Source organism: Giraffa tippelskirchi, chromosome 3 (assembly GCF_054371585.1).
Source record: "Giraffa tippelskirchi isolate mGirTip1 chromosome 3, T2T-mGirTip1v1.2.pri, whole genome shotgun sequence".
Classification (NCBI taxonomy): domain Eukaryota; kingdom Metazoa; phylum Chordata; class Mammalia; order Artiodactyla; family Giraffidae; genus Giraffa; species Giraffa tippelskirchi.
Genome location: NC_137277.1, coordinates 115,249,905 through 115,270,024, shown reverse-complemented (window position 1 = coordinate 115,270,024; position 20,120 = coordinate 115,249,905). Strand labels below are relative to the sequence as shown.

The 20,120-nt window shown below is 33.8% G+C and overlaps 1 long non-coding RNA gene across 1 annotated transcript in view; it reads right to left on the bottom strand.

The window, feature by feature from the left end:
* LOC145543412 (uncharacterized) overlaps positions 1–19,039 on the bottom strand; it is an 85,320-nt gene extending 66,281 nt beyond the window's left edge. Inside the window, exons 1-2 of the long non-coding RNA XR_014080701.1 lie at positions 18,892–19,039; positions 9,690–9,775 (exon numbers count right to left, since the gene is read on the bottom strand). This is a non-coding gene — a long non-coding RNA (uncharacterized LOC145543412). The remainder of the gene's footprint in view (positions 1–9,689; positions 9,776–18,891) is intronic.
* Positions 19,040–20,120: the final 1,081 nt, after the last annotated feature.

Here is a 20,120-nt window from a genome sequence, read left to right as displayed (position 1 = left end):
AATTTTACTATTACTTAGTTATGGTGGGGCCAACAGATCAGGAGATAGTTTTGCTGCTCACAGTGTCCAAGAGGTGGAGGTATACCATATGACGCAGGGGCCATCTGGGGAAGCAACAGGTTCAATAAGGAGGCAGAGGGAACAGGGGATAGGAAGAAGGCAGGGACAAAGTATTCCCTGCTGGTTTCTCTGAAAAGGAATGGACAAAGGAGAGTAAGCAGGTTTAGGATTGGCTATTCTGGATAATTTCAGTGGGTTCCAGGTTGCAGCAGCTCTCTGATTGTCTGGTGCCTGGTCCCACATAATTAAAGGCAGAGGAATAATGGCTTGGACTATAAGAGTGCTGTGAGAGGCTGATACAAGAGGTGGATGGAGCATGGGCTCTGGATTGGCTGGTTTGTATATGAAAGGCATATGTGTAGGAACGTTTTTATTGTCTTTAAGAACTGGCTAGCCCTGGGAGGAAGAGTGTCTCTAGGATCAGAAAGGCACCAGATATCAAACTTTTAGAAATATCAAAAATAAAAAAGTCAGGATTAATACATTCTTCAATTCCAAAGCCTCCATCTTTATTCACCCGAAAAATGAAAAAAAAAAAAAAAAAGCAAGACAAACCTGTTTTTACTTAGAACAAGCTCCAACTGGTTAATCTCACTAACAGCTTGAAAACTCCTGGGCTAATGCTATTCTTGTTGCTAAGGTTGAGAGAAAGCAGAAACTAGAAAATGCATAATTGTCATTTGCTTGTGTTTTCAAAAAACTTTAAAACATATCATGAATTCAAAAAATAATATTTAATGTAAAGGAGTATTTTTTCTCTTGATTATCTAGTGGGACAAGAATATAAACTTGTGTCAGGACTTCTCTAGTTGTCCAGTGGCTAAGACTCCATGCTCCCAATTTAGGGGGTCTGGGTTCAATTCCTGGTTGGGGAACTAGAATCCACATACCTCAACTAAGAGTCTGTAAGCCACAATTTCTTTGCATGCCACAAAGGAGACCTGGCACAGCCAAGTAAATTACTTAACTAATTAAAATAAATATTTAAAAATACCTTAAAAAGAATATAAGCTAATATCTAAAATCATCTGGGAGAATGAGAATTTATAAGCTAATTCAGTATGCCCATTTTGCCTTCAAAGTAACATATAACATATACAGAAGAGGAAAATCCACTTCACTCTGAAGCTTTATTATATTTCTATTTAGAAGACTATGTGACTTGTTTCTTTCTTTGATGGTGTGTGTCCAAAAATACAGAAGAATAACTCCATTTTGTTTTCAAGATTTTGGATCATTTTTATTATCATTATTCTAAATTATTTTTCAGATAGATTCCCTATCTCCTCCTCTTTTGTTTGGTTTGGAGGGCATTTATCATTTTCCTTTACTTGCTGAGTATTTCTCTGCCTTTTCATCTTGTTTAGATTGCTGTGTTTGGGGTGGCCTTTCTGTTTTCTGGTAGTTTGAAGTTCCTCTTTATTGTGGAGGTTCCTCGCTGTGGGTGGGGTTGGACAGGTGGCTTGTCAAGGTTTCCTGGTTGGGGAAGCTTGTGTTGGTGTTCTGGTGGGTGGAGCTGGGTTTCTTCTCTCTGGAGGGCAATGGAGTTTCCAGTAGTGAGTTTTGAGATGTTTATGGGTTTGGTATGACTCATACACACCGAGGAAACCAGAATTGAAAGAGACACGTGTACCCCAATGTTCATCGCAGCACTGTTTATAACAGCCAGGACATGGAAGCAACCTAGATGTCCATCAGCAGACGAATGGATAAGGAAGCTCTGGTACATATACACAATGGAATATTACTCAGCCATTAAAAAGAATACATTTGAATCAGTTCTATTGAGATGGATGAAACTGGAGCCCATTATACAGAGTGAAGTAAGCCAGAAAGAAAAACACCAATACAGTATACTAATGCATATATATGGAATTTGAAAGATGGTAATGATAACCCTATATGCGAGACAGAATAAGAGACACAGATGCATAGAACAGTCTTATGGACTCTGAGGGAGAAGGTGAGGGTGGGACGTTCTGGGAGAATAGCATTGAAACATGTATATTATCATATGTGAAACAGAACACCATTCCAGGTTCAAAAATACAGAAGAATAATCTACTGATCGACAACTTCAGGGTAAAATAGGTTGAATGTTTGGGACCCACCACAAATTCATACCCTGAAACCTAATATGCATTGTGATGGTGTTTGAAGGTGCTGCTTGTGGAAAGTGATTATGCCATAAGGGCAGAGTCGTCAGCAAAATTTTTCATCTCTTCTACCAGTTGAGACTATGGCAAAAGGAATGAAGCATGGATAGGAAGGAGCTTTCAGTAGATACTGTCTCTGCCAGTGACTTGATCTCTCAGCCAACAGAATTGTGAGGAATAAGTGTTTATTATTTCTAAATCACCCAATCTATGTTATTTCTTTTAGCATCCCCCCAAAAATAAAAGAAGGCCCTAAACTTAATGTTTAGATTAGAATTTTAGGATTCTTCTGTGTATTTTGAAAATGCTTTTGGGTTTTTCTACAATTATCTTTAAAGATTTTGAAGATGAATTTTATTTGTATCTAACTAAAAACTTTCTCTTTTTTGTATTCCTGCCAAGAATGAAGTAATTCATTTCTTTCATCTTTTAAGCTCTATTGTACTATTTTTAATATACAGAACAATATACAATTTTTGAGTTTGGACATACAAATATACCTAATACAAAACCAAAGCCACAATCCATCATTTTCAGAAGTTTCCTTGTGTCCCTTCATTATTTATTTTCTGGTAAGAAAAATTAACATGAAATCTTCTCACCTAACACGTTCTGAAGTGTATAATACCATATTGTTAATCATAAGCCCCGTCTTCTACAAGTCATTTGCTGTAACTCTTGCCTGAACTATATTTCACATCAAGAATATGGTTTCTGTCTTTAGATGAATCAAAATGTCCATTAGCATCCAGCTACTCACCAACTGTCTGCTGAATTTCAGATTATATCATTTTTTAGGCTTAACTATTGTAGGCATAACATGATCAATGCTCATTGTAAGATCTACAATTATCCCTATAAACCTTGAAGACTACTTTTAAACACACATTTCAATTTGGTTGTTCCTGAGATAAGAATAGTAAGATATAACCATGGGGTTTTCAAATCACAAACATACATCTTAACAGTGCACAATTACAGCCTAATCCTGCAGTCAATTAATAAATTGGTTGAAACAGCAGTTTGATTAAAATCTCAGATGTGCTAATTCACTTTCCTAGTGCTTTTTAATTAAGGGTTTAATAGAGTCTGCAATTACCTGCGAATTTTTTCTTAGTCTTAAATATTTGTGTTTCTACCCTTAACTTTCAAAACTCCTTCAACTCACCAAAGCATAAGAATAATCACTCTAGGAAATTAAGTTAAGCATAAAGAAAAAAAAAACACATTTTTTTCTTTAATCAGGTGAACAAGTATTACATGTCTTTAAAATGCTTGTGGAAATTTAAGCTGCAAATGGATATTTTTTCTGTAAGTTATGGTATGTTTTCTGTTGTTTTTGCTATTGTAGAAAACATTAGTTTTGGTGAATGAAGCAGCATTCTGTGGACATTTTCCATGAAAACTATTTTGACCTTAATTGAATTTTAGTATAGAATACTTAACACTCAAATTTATGCCTTCTGTGTTAATTTTTAATTTTATTAAAAATACTTTATTTCACTTTCATAGCTACTATTTTTGAGCTTTTTTTCTTTATAAGGCTTCGTTCAAAGTGTTTTACATAAACTCTGTCATTTATTACTCTAATAACTGAACTCAGTAGATGCTGCTGTTATCCAATTTTAAAGAAAAGAGAATTGAGAGTTACAGATTTGAGGTAAGTGGTCAAAGTTACATGCATGTAAATAACAGAATTACAACTGAATGCCAGGTGTGTTTGATTCTGAAATTTGTCATCTTAATTATAGTAAGATTGTCTCAGTTGTTTGAATTTATCAATGTTTTATTAACTATACCCATATATGTACGTTTATTAGTAGAAGCGCTCATGTTTACAATCTCTGGTGTGTGATATGATGTATTTCTATCAAACTTCCAAATACAAAGACTAATTTACTGATTACTTATTTTAGATGGAAATATAAATAATGTCTTGATAATGTTTTGTGGTGAATCATGCCTTCACATTGAAAAGCTTCACTTTGAAATTAAAAAGAAACAAAAAACTCAAATCTTTCTTCAAAACAAATGATCAAGTACAGCACAGGTCTCAGTCTGAGACTTTATTTTTAAATAAGTAAATATCTACACATTGAAAAAAAAATTGCAGCAAAATACGCACCCCAGATTTGCTTGCCATCCAAAAGCAAATCCCCTCCCACCTATCCTCAAGTGTTCTTTTAGAGGAGAATTGAGTCTGTTGCTAGGTAACGTGAATAAGATTGATTCAGAAAACCTCAAGAATGCTGTAAAAATATATACTATGACACGTACTGAAAAGTCCCAAAGAAATATATATATAAAAAAATGTTCCCAGTTTAGTTTAGAAGCTGTATTTATTGGCTAGTAAAGATTTCAAGTTTGGGGAGTTACCAGTTGAGAGACATTCTCACATGTTCACTGATTCAGAATAGAAAATGTTTATCTTATGAAATATATAGACACTAGAATTACAATTGATAATTGAAAATTTTAAAAAATACACTTATGTATTTTGAAGTCATTTATATAATGTAGGAAATTAGGCTTAAAAATGCACTAGTAGTTATTTTTGCATATACTCTTGAAGTAAACTCACTGCAACAATATTACTATAAGAAGTTAAAGAACAACTTAAAAATCACTTTGTATAGGACAATATATTTAAAACTCACTTGTACCACAATTTTTTTACATATGTTAATAGCTTTTGAAATTGAAAAATTATACATCACATAAAAATTGTAGGCCAATTCAAACCCCAAAAGCATTCCAAAAAATACTTAATAAGTAGTGGCTTGTCTGTCTAGGTATTTGAATGATACAATAATTTAAGCAACATGGAAAAATTACAAAGATTGAAAAATAGAACAATGGAATAAAATACATATTTCAGAAAAGATCTAGTGGTAGAAAATATCTGCCAAAAAAAAGAAAAAAAAACAAATCACATGCCTCTTACCTTAAGTTACTTAGATCACATTTAAATAACATTTAAATAACCAGGAAAACAAATAAAATAATTAAAAATTGATCTCTTTACACACAGATAATAGCTATTTGGATTATAATATTTATCAAAATATTTACAAATGAAGCAATTAATTTTAAAAATATTTATTTTAGATTTATATAGTAATATCTGAGCCTAAACAATGAAATACTTGTCACTTAAGCATTTTCAAATAGTTTTTTAAAGAAGAAACAAAATTTTCCAGAAAACTTTTCCATGATGAATAGCTAATAATATATTATAATAGTAAAATCTTGGAACTAGAACTTCAGAGAATATACATTATCTGATATTTTCCTAACCACATCCTCTTTTTCTATTGACACACTTCTCCTCTTCCCTTTTGTCTACTATTTTCAATTTTGATTGTGTAATTCACTGCGCTATATCATTTTACTTCTTCATTGTATCAAAGACAGTAAAAGCTAAAGACTATTCTTTAGTCTTTCAGAATAAATTTCATGTTCTCTTTTCTTGAAGTGCTTTCCATGTAGCTGGTCCACCACCATATTTATGTTAAATAATGAGAAAGTAATAAAAGATGACATCATGTATTTGAAACTGCATTTTCATGCTGAGGGGTGTAGAGTCACTGTCATTTTGGAGATTGAATATTTAGCAAAGAGAGAATTCTTAGGAAATGTAAAATTTGAAGGAATTTATGGACCATCTCTGTAGAATCTTAGAATTTATACGTGCCTATCACCTACCATGGGCATTTGTTAGAATGTACTGACTTTTTCACTGTAAGCAATGTGTTAACTAATGCAATTTTATATACTTTTGTAATCCCCCCTCATTTGGTATAAAAAACCAGGAATTTCTTCATGTCCTCTTATAATCAGGGTATCTTGAATGTCCACCAATAAACTTAAATATAATAAACTTATAAAATAAAGAAATGGATAATCAGTAGCACTGAATCTAGTAGAAATAAATTTCATGATAGCACTTTTAAAGAACATATAATAAATTCAGAGACTCTCCTGTACCTGATAAGTTTTATGAGTTCACAAATGCCAAATTTCAAAAATGATATTATACCAAGAATAGGTACAGTACAAATACTAGTTGACTGAACCAAAGAAACACATTCTTAGACAAGAATTCTTACTGTGCCATTGTAAAGTCAGATATGCAAAGGAAGAATCAGTCTGAATTACTGAAAATCATGAAAACTAGAATATTGGGTAGGCAAATAGGGAAGGTTACAAGTTACAAAAAGGTTAAAGAAGGATGTTCAGAAACTTTGGATACACTTTAAGATAAAAAGGAATAATCATGAGCAACACAGAAGGAGCACCTGGAATTGGCAGAAACAAAAGAACCCAACTGAGAAAAAAGATGGTAAGAGACAAAGATGTATTATTACCTTGTGTAGGTGCTGACTGAAGAGAGAAGCTGTATATGTTTTGATTAACATAATTAGGTCCCCCCACCCCCACAATAAAAGCATTGGTCACATCACCTTTAGAAAATTTAAATACCTGATGCTGTTCATTCTTTTGTAAAATAGAGATGTACCTGGAACCCAATATTACATGTGTAGCTACATGTGTAGCTACCAGACATACTAAAAGAATCTGGCTTCCACATGATCCCAATTAATATGAAAGACTATGTATTAATTATTTTCAAGTGTGAATGCCAATTTCCCTACTTTAGAAGGGACACAGTACAAAATTTTCATATCTTCCCTAACCTCTTTCTATTGAGAATAGCAATAGCAATTGAAATTAGCATGTCTATCCTACCTTGATTCAGCCCTCACAATTCCTCATCTGGACTGGTGTAAGAGCCCACTAACAAGAGTCTCTGCCTTCTTGTGATCCAGACACTACACTTGTGCTGGGTAGCCTTTCTGAAATAGAAATCTGACCATGTCACTCTCATGAAAAAAAAAAAAATCATTCACCGTACAAAGTAAAACTCCTGCACATGACATCCAAACCCTTTCACAATCTGTTCATTTAGCTCCTAGTATATTTGCACACTCTTGTTTTCCTCTCCTCCATTTGCTTTGTGTTCCAGAAAAGTGAAGTTCTTATCCATTGCCAAGTTTCATGCCATTTCCACCAAAATGAGAGAGCAATTACTCCTCACCCCAGCTCCTGGCAGGACTTCCCATTCTTAAATTATCCATCTGGTGAATGCCGCTTCTAGTGGTCAAGGACTTAGCTTATACGTTGTCTCCTCTGGGGAGTCACCAGGTGCACCAAGGCTCACCTGTCCTAGCAAGGTTTGGTGCATCCTGCTTAGGTTATAATATCTCCATCTCAAATTTTATACTAGCAAGTATCAGTTCCTACAATTATTTAGTAACACAACTGTTTTAAATTAAATGTTAGTACTTGGAAGATAGTTTTTTTTTATATTATGTTTTATATAAATCAGTTCAGTTCAGTCGCTCAGTCGTGTCCGACTCTTTGTGACCCCATGAATTGCAGCACGCCAGGCCTTTCTGTCCATCACCAACTCCCGGAGTCTACCCAAACCCATGTTCATCGAGTCGGTGATGCCATCCAACCATCTCATCCTCTGTCGTCCCCTTCTCCTCCCGCCCCCAATCCTACCCAGCATTAGGGTCTTTTCCAATGAATCAACCCTTCGCGTGAGGTGCCCAAAGTATTGGAGTTTCAGCTTCAACATCAGACCTTCCAATGAACACCCAGGATTGATCTCTTTTAGGATGGATTGATTGGATCTCCTTGCAGTCCAAGGGACTCTCAAGAGTCTTCTCCAACACCACAGTTCAAAAGCATCAATTCTTCGGCATTTATATAAATAGAGCCTAGCATTTGGTAGGTTTATAAGAACTTTGTTAACTGGGTAAATGAATGAATATGACTCAACATTTATGAAAACTCTGGTGACATCTTTTTCACATATTATGAAGCTGATTCAGATTTCAGAAATTTTTATAACTTTAATTCTTTATGTAAACTTCAGCAACATAATTCTTTTCTTCTGAAACAAAACTAAACAACTCTGCTACTCTGCAAATTATTTTAGGTATAGTTATAATCCTGTCCAGAATTAAATGACTGCAATTATTTATCCATCAAGAAGTAGTTAAGATCCAGCCTTAGAAACTTTTCCAGTTCAACTAAAAGTCGTTCACAAATTAAAATTTCTACCCTTCACAGATACAGTTCTTCAGATACTCAGTTTTCACTTAGAATCCATTTACTCTAAACACATACATCTATCCATCTGTCCAGTGATTATTAAGTGACTAATATTTAAATTTGCTGAAGAATAGAAATGTTAAAATTAATAATAATTTATGCTTTCTAAGAATTGATAGCTTAGACTATTAGTATCTTTTCCATTTCATAATGAAACAGAAATGATAGTGACTCTGCCTTTCATATCCTCTCCTCATGACAGGGCCTGTAATCCTTCAAACATACCCTTGAATGAAAAGATTTTGAAGACCCACATTGTCATGACCATTTGAGTTTTCAAGTCCTCAAATTTTAAATGTTCCTTCTTAAAATGAAGCATCTATAAACAAATATGCTATTCGAAATGCAAAGCTCTGATACTGTGATTTCTCCACTTGAAAATCAGTATAAAAAGTATTTTTCCTATTTATAAAGTGTGCTTCAGATAGCCCTAACATTTACTTCATTCTTAATCCTTATCCCTCTACTGAAGTGAGACTCAGACAGGGTAGATCTTGTTTAAGACGTCTGTTGCAAATATTACTCAGTATTTTTTATAATGCTGTTTCAATAAGAATGTTTCCCTTTTTCATTTTTTTGCCTGTATTTTTTCTATTTTTAACACGATAGATAATTCTTATGATGATCAAGTTTTAGCCTATGTATTATGTACCCTTTTACATATTATTTGATTGGTAGAGAAAAAAAAGAAAAAAGGAATTATCTCCTTCTCTCTTAGGTTATACTATGCTTCTATTAATTCATCCTAAGATTGTAATACCCGTTTATTGACAACCATAATTCTTAGCGGCTCATATTTAACTTGAGGTAAAATAAGACAGTGTTTACAATTAACTAGCAATTGTTTTGAAATACAGAGCCTTTGATTAATCAAGGAAAGCATGCATTATCTTTAGTGTACCCTGAGAATATAACAAGGTAAGTATCTCCTTTTTAAATTACATTTATTCAATCACTGATTTATCCATTAGCCACTTTGGGGGCATCTATTCCATGTGTATTACAGAAGAACTTCTCTACAAAGTGGATAGACAGCTAAGTCAGGAAATTGAATAAAAATATTCAATTATCCAAGGGAAAGCTTTTATTTTGTATTCTGAATAAGAATAGAGTTGTTTGTGTTTAATATGGTACACTCTATATAAATTATTTCTCACAGTCTTTACATTACAGAGAAAGCTAATAAAGAAATTATTGCTAAGAGGAAAGGCAAAAGAGCTGTTCAGGGATGACAGGCTTTTGAAAAAGGAATCTAATAGCATTAAAGATACACATTAAAGATAATCTCACCAGACACGAAGGCAAGGATCACTTTTCTTTCTCCCCCCTTTCTCGCTTGCTTGCTTTTTTCAGAAGATAACACACCTTCTGTTCAACTGTAAAAACATTAAAAATTTCAAAGAAGACTGCTTAAGAATTCCTTTCTGATTTCCACCTTCCACCTTTTATCGCATTCTAATATTTATTAACCTATCCAGAATATCTGATCCGTCATTTATGCACCACAAACTTAACCTGGTTCTGCAGTAGCAATGTCAACAGTATGAGCAGGAAGTATTATGGATTAAAAGCAAAGATTTTGAGATAGGTCTGAGTTCTTTGACTTGCTCCACAATTTTAGGCATGTGGCTTGACCACAAAAAACATACATTTCTTCATCTATAAAGTTGAGGGATAACACCAACTCATCAAGTCATTGTGAAGTCTGAATGAAGTAAGTGCCTAATATATAGTAGTTGTTTTAATTACTACTATCATTATCATTCTTAATATCCAGTGTAAGGGGGGCATTTATTCCATTGTCTCTTTGTCCTTTTATGATGCCTATCTAGTCAGCAAGCTTCATTATGTGCATATCTATCGATTTCTTGTCTCCCTTGTTTCCATATTTCTCAGGCTAGTGTGCGTCTTCTCAAATATGCCATTCCTGTCATTTTCATCAAGTTTCCTCAGAGTGCTGCGATGTTCTCACATGTCCATGGCCACATGGTCACACTTAGTTTAACAATGGAAATGTGAATTATGTTTAGCAATTCATCTTAAACTACGCATATTACTTTATTTCAGCTTTTTTCTTTTGTTGCTTTGGTTTTGTGAATCTAGAAGAAAACCATGTCCAGTGTGTCCAATAAGCATTTTATATTTCTTAAATAAAATTTTTAAATATCAGATAAATGACTGAACATATTTATTAAGTATAGTTTCAAAGAATAAGGAATAAGACTTAGGATCAGACTACTGACTGTGCCTTGTTACTTTTTATTCTTCTCTACATTCTGCAAATCTGCAGTAGCCTTCTTTAGCTAAAATAATTTTCCCCTTTACCACAGCCATGTGTGAATCACATATTACACTAAAATACAATACTTAGAATTTTATTTTTTATTATTTTTAATATATAAACTATGAGTAAATAATAAATATCTCAGCTTTTTAAAAATTACACATATTTTACTTAGTTTCATATTAAGCAAGAATGACATGAATTGTATCGACAAGAGATTTGAAGACACAGGGAAATACCAGGATAAAGTTGAATTTTTAAACCTTTGTCTTACAATATGTTCTCCTTAAAATTTTGCCTTTTGTGTATTTCATTTACAAATTAGAAAAGGACCAAGGTCCATGTGAAATACGAACAAGGTTGAGGTTTGACAGTTATTTGATTATGACCGATTGGTGACTTTATCATTGGTAATTTGATCACTGTTTTCCAGTTCCCACAATCTGCATGTCCAGCTATCCAAGGAATGCTGCTGAAGCAGCCTGTCTCCTTTCTCTGTCCCATCTGCTGTTTTTATTTTTACTCACTAATTATGAAAATTAGGTCTAGGAAAATGAAAAAAAATTAATATGTTAAAACTACAGTAAGTTTTTCATCATTATATGAAAAAAGGGTTTGTCATATGGTATAAGAACACTGGGCAATATCTCATTTGACCAAGGTTGTTATTCCTGTTTCATCACCACTTAGTTGAGTAGCACTGATCAAGTACCATGTAACTCCCCTACTCTGTGATTATATTACTTACAAGGGCTAGCTTGGTGCAAATTATGGATAAAGCAAAATACTAATACCAGATTTTAAGAAATTACTCTCATACAGATTTAGTGATGCAAAAACACATTTTTTAAAAAAGAAATCTGCCTAAATTTGATATAGGCATAAAGGCAGACATATGGGTCAATGGAACAGAATAGAGAGGCTAGAAATAATTCCATACATAAACAGTCAACTGAACTTTGACAAGGGAGCCAAGACTATACAATAGGGTAAAGAGTGTCTCTTCAGCAATGGTCTTAAGAAAACTGGATATCCACATACAAAATAATGAAACTGAACCCATATTATATATTATACAAAACATCAACTCAAAATTAGTAAAATAAAGTAAACATAAGGACTAAAATTGTGAAACTTCGAGAGGGAAATAAGAGGAAATCTTCATAACAAAGGTCTTAGTAGTGATTTCATGGATATGACACCAAAATTACAAGGAGCAAAAGCTCAGCAGAGAAAAAGATAATCTACAGTGTGAAAAATAACCTAGAGAGTGGGAAAAATATTTACAACTCATATATCTAATAGGGTTTTAATATACAAAATGTAGAAAGTAATCCTAAACTCAACAGCAAAAAAATACACAAACACAAAAACAAAAAACTAAAAATCAACTAGACAAATAAAAACAAGTAACCATTAAAAAAATGAGCAAGAGGCTTGAACAGATATTTCTTCAAGACATACAACTACCAACAGACATATGAAAAGATGCTCAACATCATTAATTATTAAGGCAGTGCAAATTAAAATCACAGTGAGATCACCTCACATTTGTTAGGATAGTTATTGTAAAAAAAAAAAAGAAAACAAAATAAGTTAGTCAGGATATAGAAAAACTGGAACCCTTATACACTTTTAGTGGTAATGTAAAATTTTGCAGCTGCTATAGAAAACAATGTGAAGTTTCCTCAAAAAGTTAAAAAGAATTATCACATGATCCAGCAATCTCTCTTCTGCAGATATGTCCAAAGAAAATGAAAACAGAATATCAAAAAGCTATCTGCATCTCCAAGTTCACTGTAGCATTCTTCACAACAGCCAAGATGTAAAGTAAGTCTAAATATCTATCAACAGATGAACAGACAAAATATGGTACATACATATGATTGAACATTATTTAGTTTTAAAAAAGAAAGCAAGGCTGACAAACCTGATGCCATGAATGAAACTTGAGGGCATTATACAAAGTCAAATCAGCCAGTCACAGAACAAATACAGTATGATTCTATTTATATGAGGTATTTTAAATAATCAAATTCACAGCAAAATAGAGTAGAAAGGTGGTTGCCAGGGGCTGAGGCAGGGAAGAAAATGAGAAGATGTTATTATATGGGTATAAAATTTCTGATATGCAAGATGAGTGAGTTCTAGAAATTTGCTGTGTAACACTATATGTATAGTTAACAACACTGCACTGTACACTTAAAAAGTTGCTAAATAAATACTAGGGATATAATGTACCATATAATGACTATAATTACCACTGTTGTATGTGAAAGTTGTTAAAAGAATCAATCATAAGAGTTCTTATTACATGATGTTTTTTTCCTTTTACCCTCCCACTTTTATTTATTATATCTATATAAGATGGTGGTTGTTAACTAAGTTTACTGTGGTAATCAATTCACAATAAGTCTAAGTCAAATCTTTACGCTGTACACCTGAAACTCAAACAGTGTTATACTGTAGTCTGTCAGGTTTCTCTGTCCACGGGATTTTCCATGGACATTTTCAATTATATCTCAATGAAATCCCCCCCAAAATAATATGAAAACACTGTTAGAAGGTAAATCTCATGTAGTGCTCCTATCATAACTTTTTAAAATTAGAAAATGGAGACTAAGCCTTAGTGCCACTAGGAAGAGCTCAGGTTCAAAATAAAAATTATCTCTATAGAAACAACTATACTAAGGTTACATTAATTACTTAGTTCCATATAATTTTTAAAGTGCTATCTCATATCTAACAATTTTCCATCATGCCTCCTCAAAGTTATTTGGAAGTCACAGAAGTAAAAAATTAAACTAGAGCTTATCAGAATCACATAACATTTTTTTTTGTTGTTCTCATGAGCATTCTTTCCAAATAAAATAGACGATAGAAAACATGGTTGACTGAGCCACTTGCCAACATATTCAAGAGATTAGGACACGATGTTCACAGAAGAAACAGAGCAGTGACTGGTAGTGAACCAGGCAGTGAAGGACTTTGGGTGCGCTAGTGAGAAATCAGACTTTATCTTGAAGATAGGCTAGAGCCATTGGCGAGTTTTTAAAGTAGAAGGATAACAGAAACAGATCACATTTTAGAAACATTATTTTTTCTTGAAAAAACATTTTTAAAAAAGTTGCAGAAAAAGCAACAATAAAATTAGGAAATTAGATAGCAAGGAGTTCTTATTAACCCTTGCCTTATAAATCCACACAAGATATGATGTTCTAAACTGAGAACTGGAAGTGGATATAGAAAAATTAGGAGAAAAGAGTCTTAGGAGAAACGAGAGTCTTAGGAAGAAAAATGGACAAAACTCGATGATTAGTTTATCATGTTTAGTTCGGTTCCTTTCAGAATATTCCATTTTTCTCATTCTTCTTTTGAACTTTAGTTATGAAGTACACTTCAAATCACCTTTATAATTATAGTTATTATCATGTAAATTATTACAAAATACAAAAAAATTAAATCAATGTTCATTCTGTTGAAAAAATTGATTATTACTGACATAATGAAACACTGTACTAAGGTGCTATTATAGGAAATGTGTTTTTCACAAAGTAAAGTCATATATTAAACATCAGCATGCAACAGTGAAGAAAAACATGAGACTGACTGAAAAAAAAATGTAATGAGTAGTCATGGCAAAATTTAATCAAAGCAAAAGCAAGAGTTTTATGGTTGGTTATTCTATGGTGATATTGAGTGGGATTTTTTAAAGCTGTAAATTCTGAATTCATACTTAGTATGTAACTAGAAACCATTGAAGGTCCTTGAAATATAATGAAAGTGATGCTGTTGGAAGAACACTAAATTTTGCAAATAAGATTTGCCTATATATTGAGAGTTGACTATATATTAAACACATCTCCAATTTTACTGTTAATTTTATTAGAAGATATAAGCTGTATGTAGGAAATTGAATTTATTTTTAAAATGGAATTGTTTAAAATGCTGCCTTGTGAATTAATCTCTGATTATTATTATCATATAATATTTATGTTTTCCAGACCAGGCAATGTAAATAGCTACATTTCCTGCCTTTTAGAATTGTTGGGCCCAAAATGGATGACAAAAACAATAAATATAAACATAGAAAAGCACCCAAATGAATCTTCACTATACAGAAATCCTGAGAGGAAATGACTCGAAAGAAGGTAAGTTGAAAGAAAATATATTCAATAAGGAAGGGACTATATTTTATATGTGACCCTATGTAGGCAATTAGATACATTTCAGGAGAAATAAGACAAGAATTGGAAATGTTCTTTGGGTACTCCTTCCAACATCCCAGTGTCTATAATGATTTTCACTATGGAGCATTTTCATATCTATTATCCCTCTTTTTAAATTATTTACATATCTTAAAGTTATTTATGTATTATACATATTTACAATCCAACTCCCGTGAGCCAATCCAACAGAAATTCTACAGAATTCCAACAGTTTCTACAGAAATTGAATATCAATACCAAACCTGAAAACTGGATGACAAAAGTTTCTCTTCGCTTTTTTTAACTTTTCATTTTGTTTTACTATTTAATTAATTATTTCTGGAACATCTGCCTCTAGATATTTTATTCTGTGTATATGCTATTCAGAGTGATTATTCATCAGTTGTAATTAGCATATCCTTCTTTTTCCACTTAAATATAAGTAGGCCCAAAGCCCTATATTCTGACATATTCAGAAATGAATTGCTTTATCCTGTCTCCCACACAGTCCCTGCAATCCTTTTCTCAAGGTCATGCCTTTTCCTCAAACCAAAACTTTAGCAAGTGTTTAATAAGACATATATCATCTTCTGCTCTTAATGTGATTCCCTTCCTCCTCTTAGATAGATTTTAAAGTTCCACTTCCTCACATCATTCTTTTCTAATTACTTGTGTTGTTGTTTAGTCCTAAGTCATGTCCAACTCTTTTGTGACCTCATAGACTGTAGTCTGTCAGATTTCTCTGTCCATGGGATTTTCCAGGCGAGAATACTGGAGTGGGTTGCATTTCCTTCTCCAGGGGATCTTTCTGACCCAAGCATCGAACCTGGACTCTTTTGCATTGGCAGGCTGATTCTTTATCACTGAGCCACCTAGGAAGCCTCTGATTACTATCAACATACAAATTGTAAACACTTCTTCCCTCCTTTTAATCTTCTATTTTCTCAAGACCTTTCTCATACCCTTTGCTTCTTTGCATTCTAAATCTTCCCTTGGTGAAATATTCTCTTCACCAGAGGATTAATATGAGCAGGAAGAATTAGGACCTTACACTTTAGCCACTGTCATCTTCTTTTTAAATGTTGAAATATGAAAGCTAATCAACTGCAGCAGAAGTCTGTACTGACTGTGTTGAACCTTGTACCTTTAGTGTCAAGCACATAACCTTGTAATTGAAGTGTCAGGTATATAACATCTCACCTTCTGTATAAGACACATAACTCTGTACCTGCAGTTTCAGTCATGTTAACTAAAGCTTGCTTGAGTTTGTCTTGCTGTTCTAGAAGAAAGGGTCTGCAGGACTCTGCACAGGATGATATTCATTACCCACAAATAATATTCAAGACAATATCTGTCTGTGTCTGAACTAGTGGTAATATACCACTTTAAAAGAGCTCAGTATGTTTTTCTTTTCCAAATTTATCTGGTTTCCCTTTCCTATCAGTATGCATGAGGAGTATGTTTCTACTCTATATTTAACTTCAATAAGTCATAAAACTTTGGGGTGTCAACCTTCTGAGTTGGCATTTTATTCTGTTGACACTCATTCACAATTCTCTAGCATGATTGTTTATATTTTTTAAATACTTCCCCTCTCTTTTTTTTCAGCACAAAGGGCCATATCACAAATATAACCTGTTTATTACCTTCCTTTTTTCATCTTTGCACTATACTACTTTCAAAAGTGGAATCCATTTCGCTGAGGAGTGCTCAATCCATAATCAGAGTGGAAGCTAAATGGGCTGCGTGACCACGCTTACTCCCCTTGTCACTTTCATTTCTCTCCCACCTACCCATTCAGATGGAGGATGCATTTATACTGGCGAACAGTGTATTTTAGCACCCAAGACATCATGCAGCACATTTTTGCATTTTCTTAAAGAGAACAAGATTATTTTTGTGTCAAAATGTGATAAATAGTTATTTTATGTTCTCTTTTAGAAAGAAAATGAGATTTCTCATCAGTCAATTGAACATCTATGTTTTTATTCTTGAAAGTTGACTGCTTCTACTCTAAAAATCTGTCGGTGGAACGGACTGATATAAGAGTATAGTCAAAATTTAATTATGCTAAATGGAGATTTCTAATTTCAAATCTTTCCTTCCTGGCCCCCTGAATTTTGACACTATTTCAGGTACGAAAGTGTGTTAAGTCACTCAATCGTGTGTGATTTTTTGTGAACCCACTGACTTTAGCCCGCCAGGCTCCTCTGTCCATAGAATTCTCCAGTCAAGAATACTGGAGGGGTTGCCATTCCCTTTTTCTCCAGGAGATCTTCCCGACTCAGGGATTGAACCTGGGTCTCCTGTATTGCAGGCAGATTCTTTACCTTCTGAGCCACCATATCCATTCCAATAGATTTGAGAAAATCTTATTAGAGACTTCAATGCCTCTCAAGTGGACATCTGGAACTATAACACCTAGGACAAAGTGTCTTTACCTGCCATCAAACATTGTACACACAGCCAGTGCCAGCTCAAGTATAGATTTGATGTTTTCATATCTGAGAGTACTACCCACTTACAAGTTTTTCTCCTCCGGAATGTCTTACATAGCAGTATTAATGGAGCACTTCCTAAAAACAAATTGTTCTCTGAGCTCCTTGGAACAGCTTGTAAGGTAGATCCTATTATTATTTTCATATTACAGACAAACAATAACACAAGAGAAGTATTTTAACTTGCCTATTGTAAATATCTAGTTGGTGACAAAAGACATTTGATTACTGGGTTGTAAGTAAAGTGAAAGTCACTCAGTCGTGTCCAACTCTTTGAGACCCCATTGACTATACAGTCATGGAATTCTCCAGGTCAGAACACTGGTGTGGGTAGCCTTTCCCTTCTCGAGAGGATCTTCCTAACCCAGGGTTTAAACCCAGGTCTCCCACATTGCAGGTGGATTCTTTACTAGCTGAGCCACAAAGGAAGCCCACTGGGTTGTGAACTTCTTGTTAAATCCTCTACATTGTATACATAGCAAAAATTCCTTAATTTTACTAAATGTAAATAACCTCAAATCCCAGGAACATGTATCACAATGAGGCTGAATTTTATTTGCTGACAAAAAGGAGAATCATTTTTTGTTTTTCATTATGGAAACAGTATATTTTTATTCTTAAATTTATATATTATATATATGTAATATATTATTTAATTATTAATCTTATAATACTGTTTAAAAATTTTAAGTGTTTATTATTTTTTTCTCTTTAGATAGTAGGATAGGATTTATTCTGTTTTCTTTCTTTACTTATTTGATAGCTGTAGCAAAAAGAAAGAAAAAACTCTCTGCAATTCTACTGGAGATTAACATTTTGAAATATCAAACTTGAGCCTACATTTCTCTTGCTGTCTCTGTTAAATTGATAATTATATGTTGACCCTTTTCAAAGAAGAATATAACACACATTTATTTACCTTTCACCCATAATTATTTTCCATTTTTATTACAATGTCATATTTTTATTTCAGATTCACTTTACTTTTAAACTATGTATCTCTTTGTCCAAAAATTGTTGTGACATTTGTGTTCAGTCTGCTTAAACATTAATTATCTTAAGTCAATGTTTAACGAATTCATGCTGATTATAAGACTTTTCTTATCATGACTGACATATTAACTTCTTCACTTTGATGCTGCTTTCAAACAATAGCTCATATTTCAAACAAGACTATGTCTGTGAAGGTTTTTTCCCCCTTGTAAGATTGTGAAAATTATACTGTTGATCCATGTGTGTATTTGAGAATTCCGTCAAACATAACAGAGTTATACAGTTCTGGGTGGTAATATTTCCTCTCAAAATTCTTTTGATATCTATGTCTTTTGAAATGATTGATACAGAAAGAACTTGAGGTCAAGCCGTCATTATTCCTTTGTATGTAAACTTTCTTTTACCTGCCTGAATGTCTTTAAAATTTCTCTTAATCCATGTATTTAAGTTTCACCAGGCTCTCTAATTATTCTTGCAGCTTAACTAAGAAAGCTAAGGATTCAATTTACCTTTAAGCTGAGGTAAGTTGTTTGGTTGGCTTCACAGGTGGCTCACTGGTAAAGAATACACCTGCCAATGCAGGAGACACTGGTTTGATCCCTGGGACAGGAAGACCCCAGGAGAAGGAAATGGCAACCCACTCCAGTATTCTTGTCTGGAAAATCCCATGGACAGAGGAGCCTATTGGGCTACAAAATATGGGGTCACAAAGGGACAAACAACATGAGTAAGCGACTAAACAATAGCAACAAGGTGTCCTATCCCAGACTCAATTATTACCTCAAGCCTATGGTCATACAGGAAGACTCTACACATGGACATCACCAGATTGTCAACACCAAAAAGAGACTGATTATGTTCTTTGCAGACAAAGATGGAGAAGCTCTAGACAATCAGTGAAAACAAGACTGGGAGCTGACTGTGGCTCAGATCATGAACTCCTTATTGCCAAATTTAGACTGAAATTGAAGAAAGTGGGGAAAACCATTAGACCATTCAGGTATGACCTAAATCAAATCCCTTATGACTATACAGTGGAAGTGAGAAATAGATTTAAGGGACTAGATCTGATAGACAGAGTGCCTGATGAACTATGGACAGAGGTTCGTGACATTGGGCAGAAGACAGGAATCAAGACCATCCCCAAGAAAAAGAAATGCAAAAAAGCAAAATGGCTGTCTGAGGAGGCCTTACAAATAGCTGTGAAAAGAAGAGAAGTGAAAAACAAAAGAGAAAAGGAAAGATATTCCCATCTGAATGCAGAGTTCCAAAGAATAGCAAGGAGAGATAAGAAAGCCATCCTCAGCGATCAATGAAAAGAAATAGAGGGAAACAATAGAATGGGAAAGATTAGAGATCTCTTCAAGAAAATGAGAGATACCAAGGGAACATTTCATGCAAAGATGGGCTCAATAAAGGACAGAAAGGGTAGGGACCTAACAGAAACAGAAGATATTAAGAAGAGGTGGCAAGAATACACAGAAGAACTGTACAAAAAAGATCTTCATGATCCAGATAATCACAATGGTGTGATCGCTCACCTAGAGCCAGACATCCTGGAATGTGAAGTCAAGTGGACCTTAGGAAGCATCACTACGAACAAAGCTAGTGGAGGTGATGGAATTCCAGTTGAGCTATTTCAAATCCTGAAAGATGATGCTATGAAAGTGCTGCACTCAATACACCAACAAATATGGAAAAGTCAGCAGTAGCCACAGGACTGGAAAAGGTCAGATTT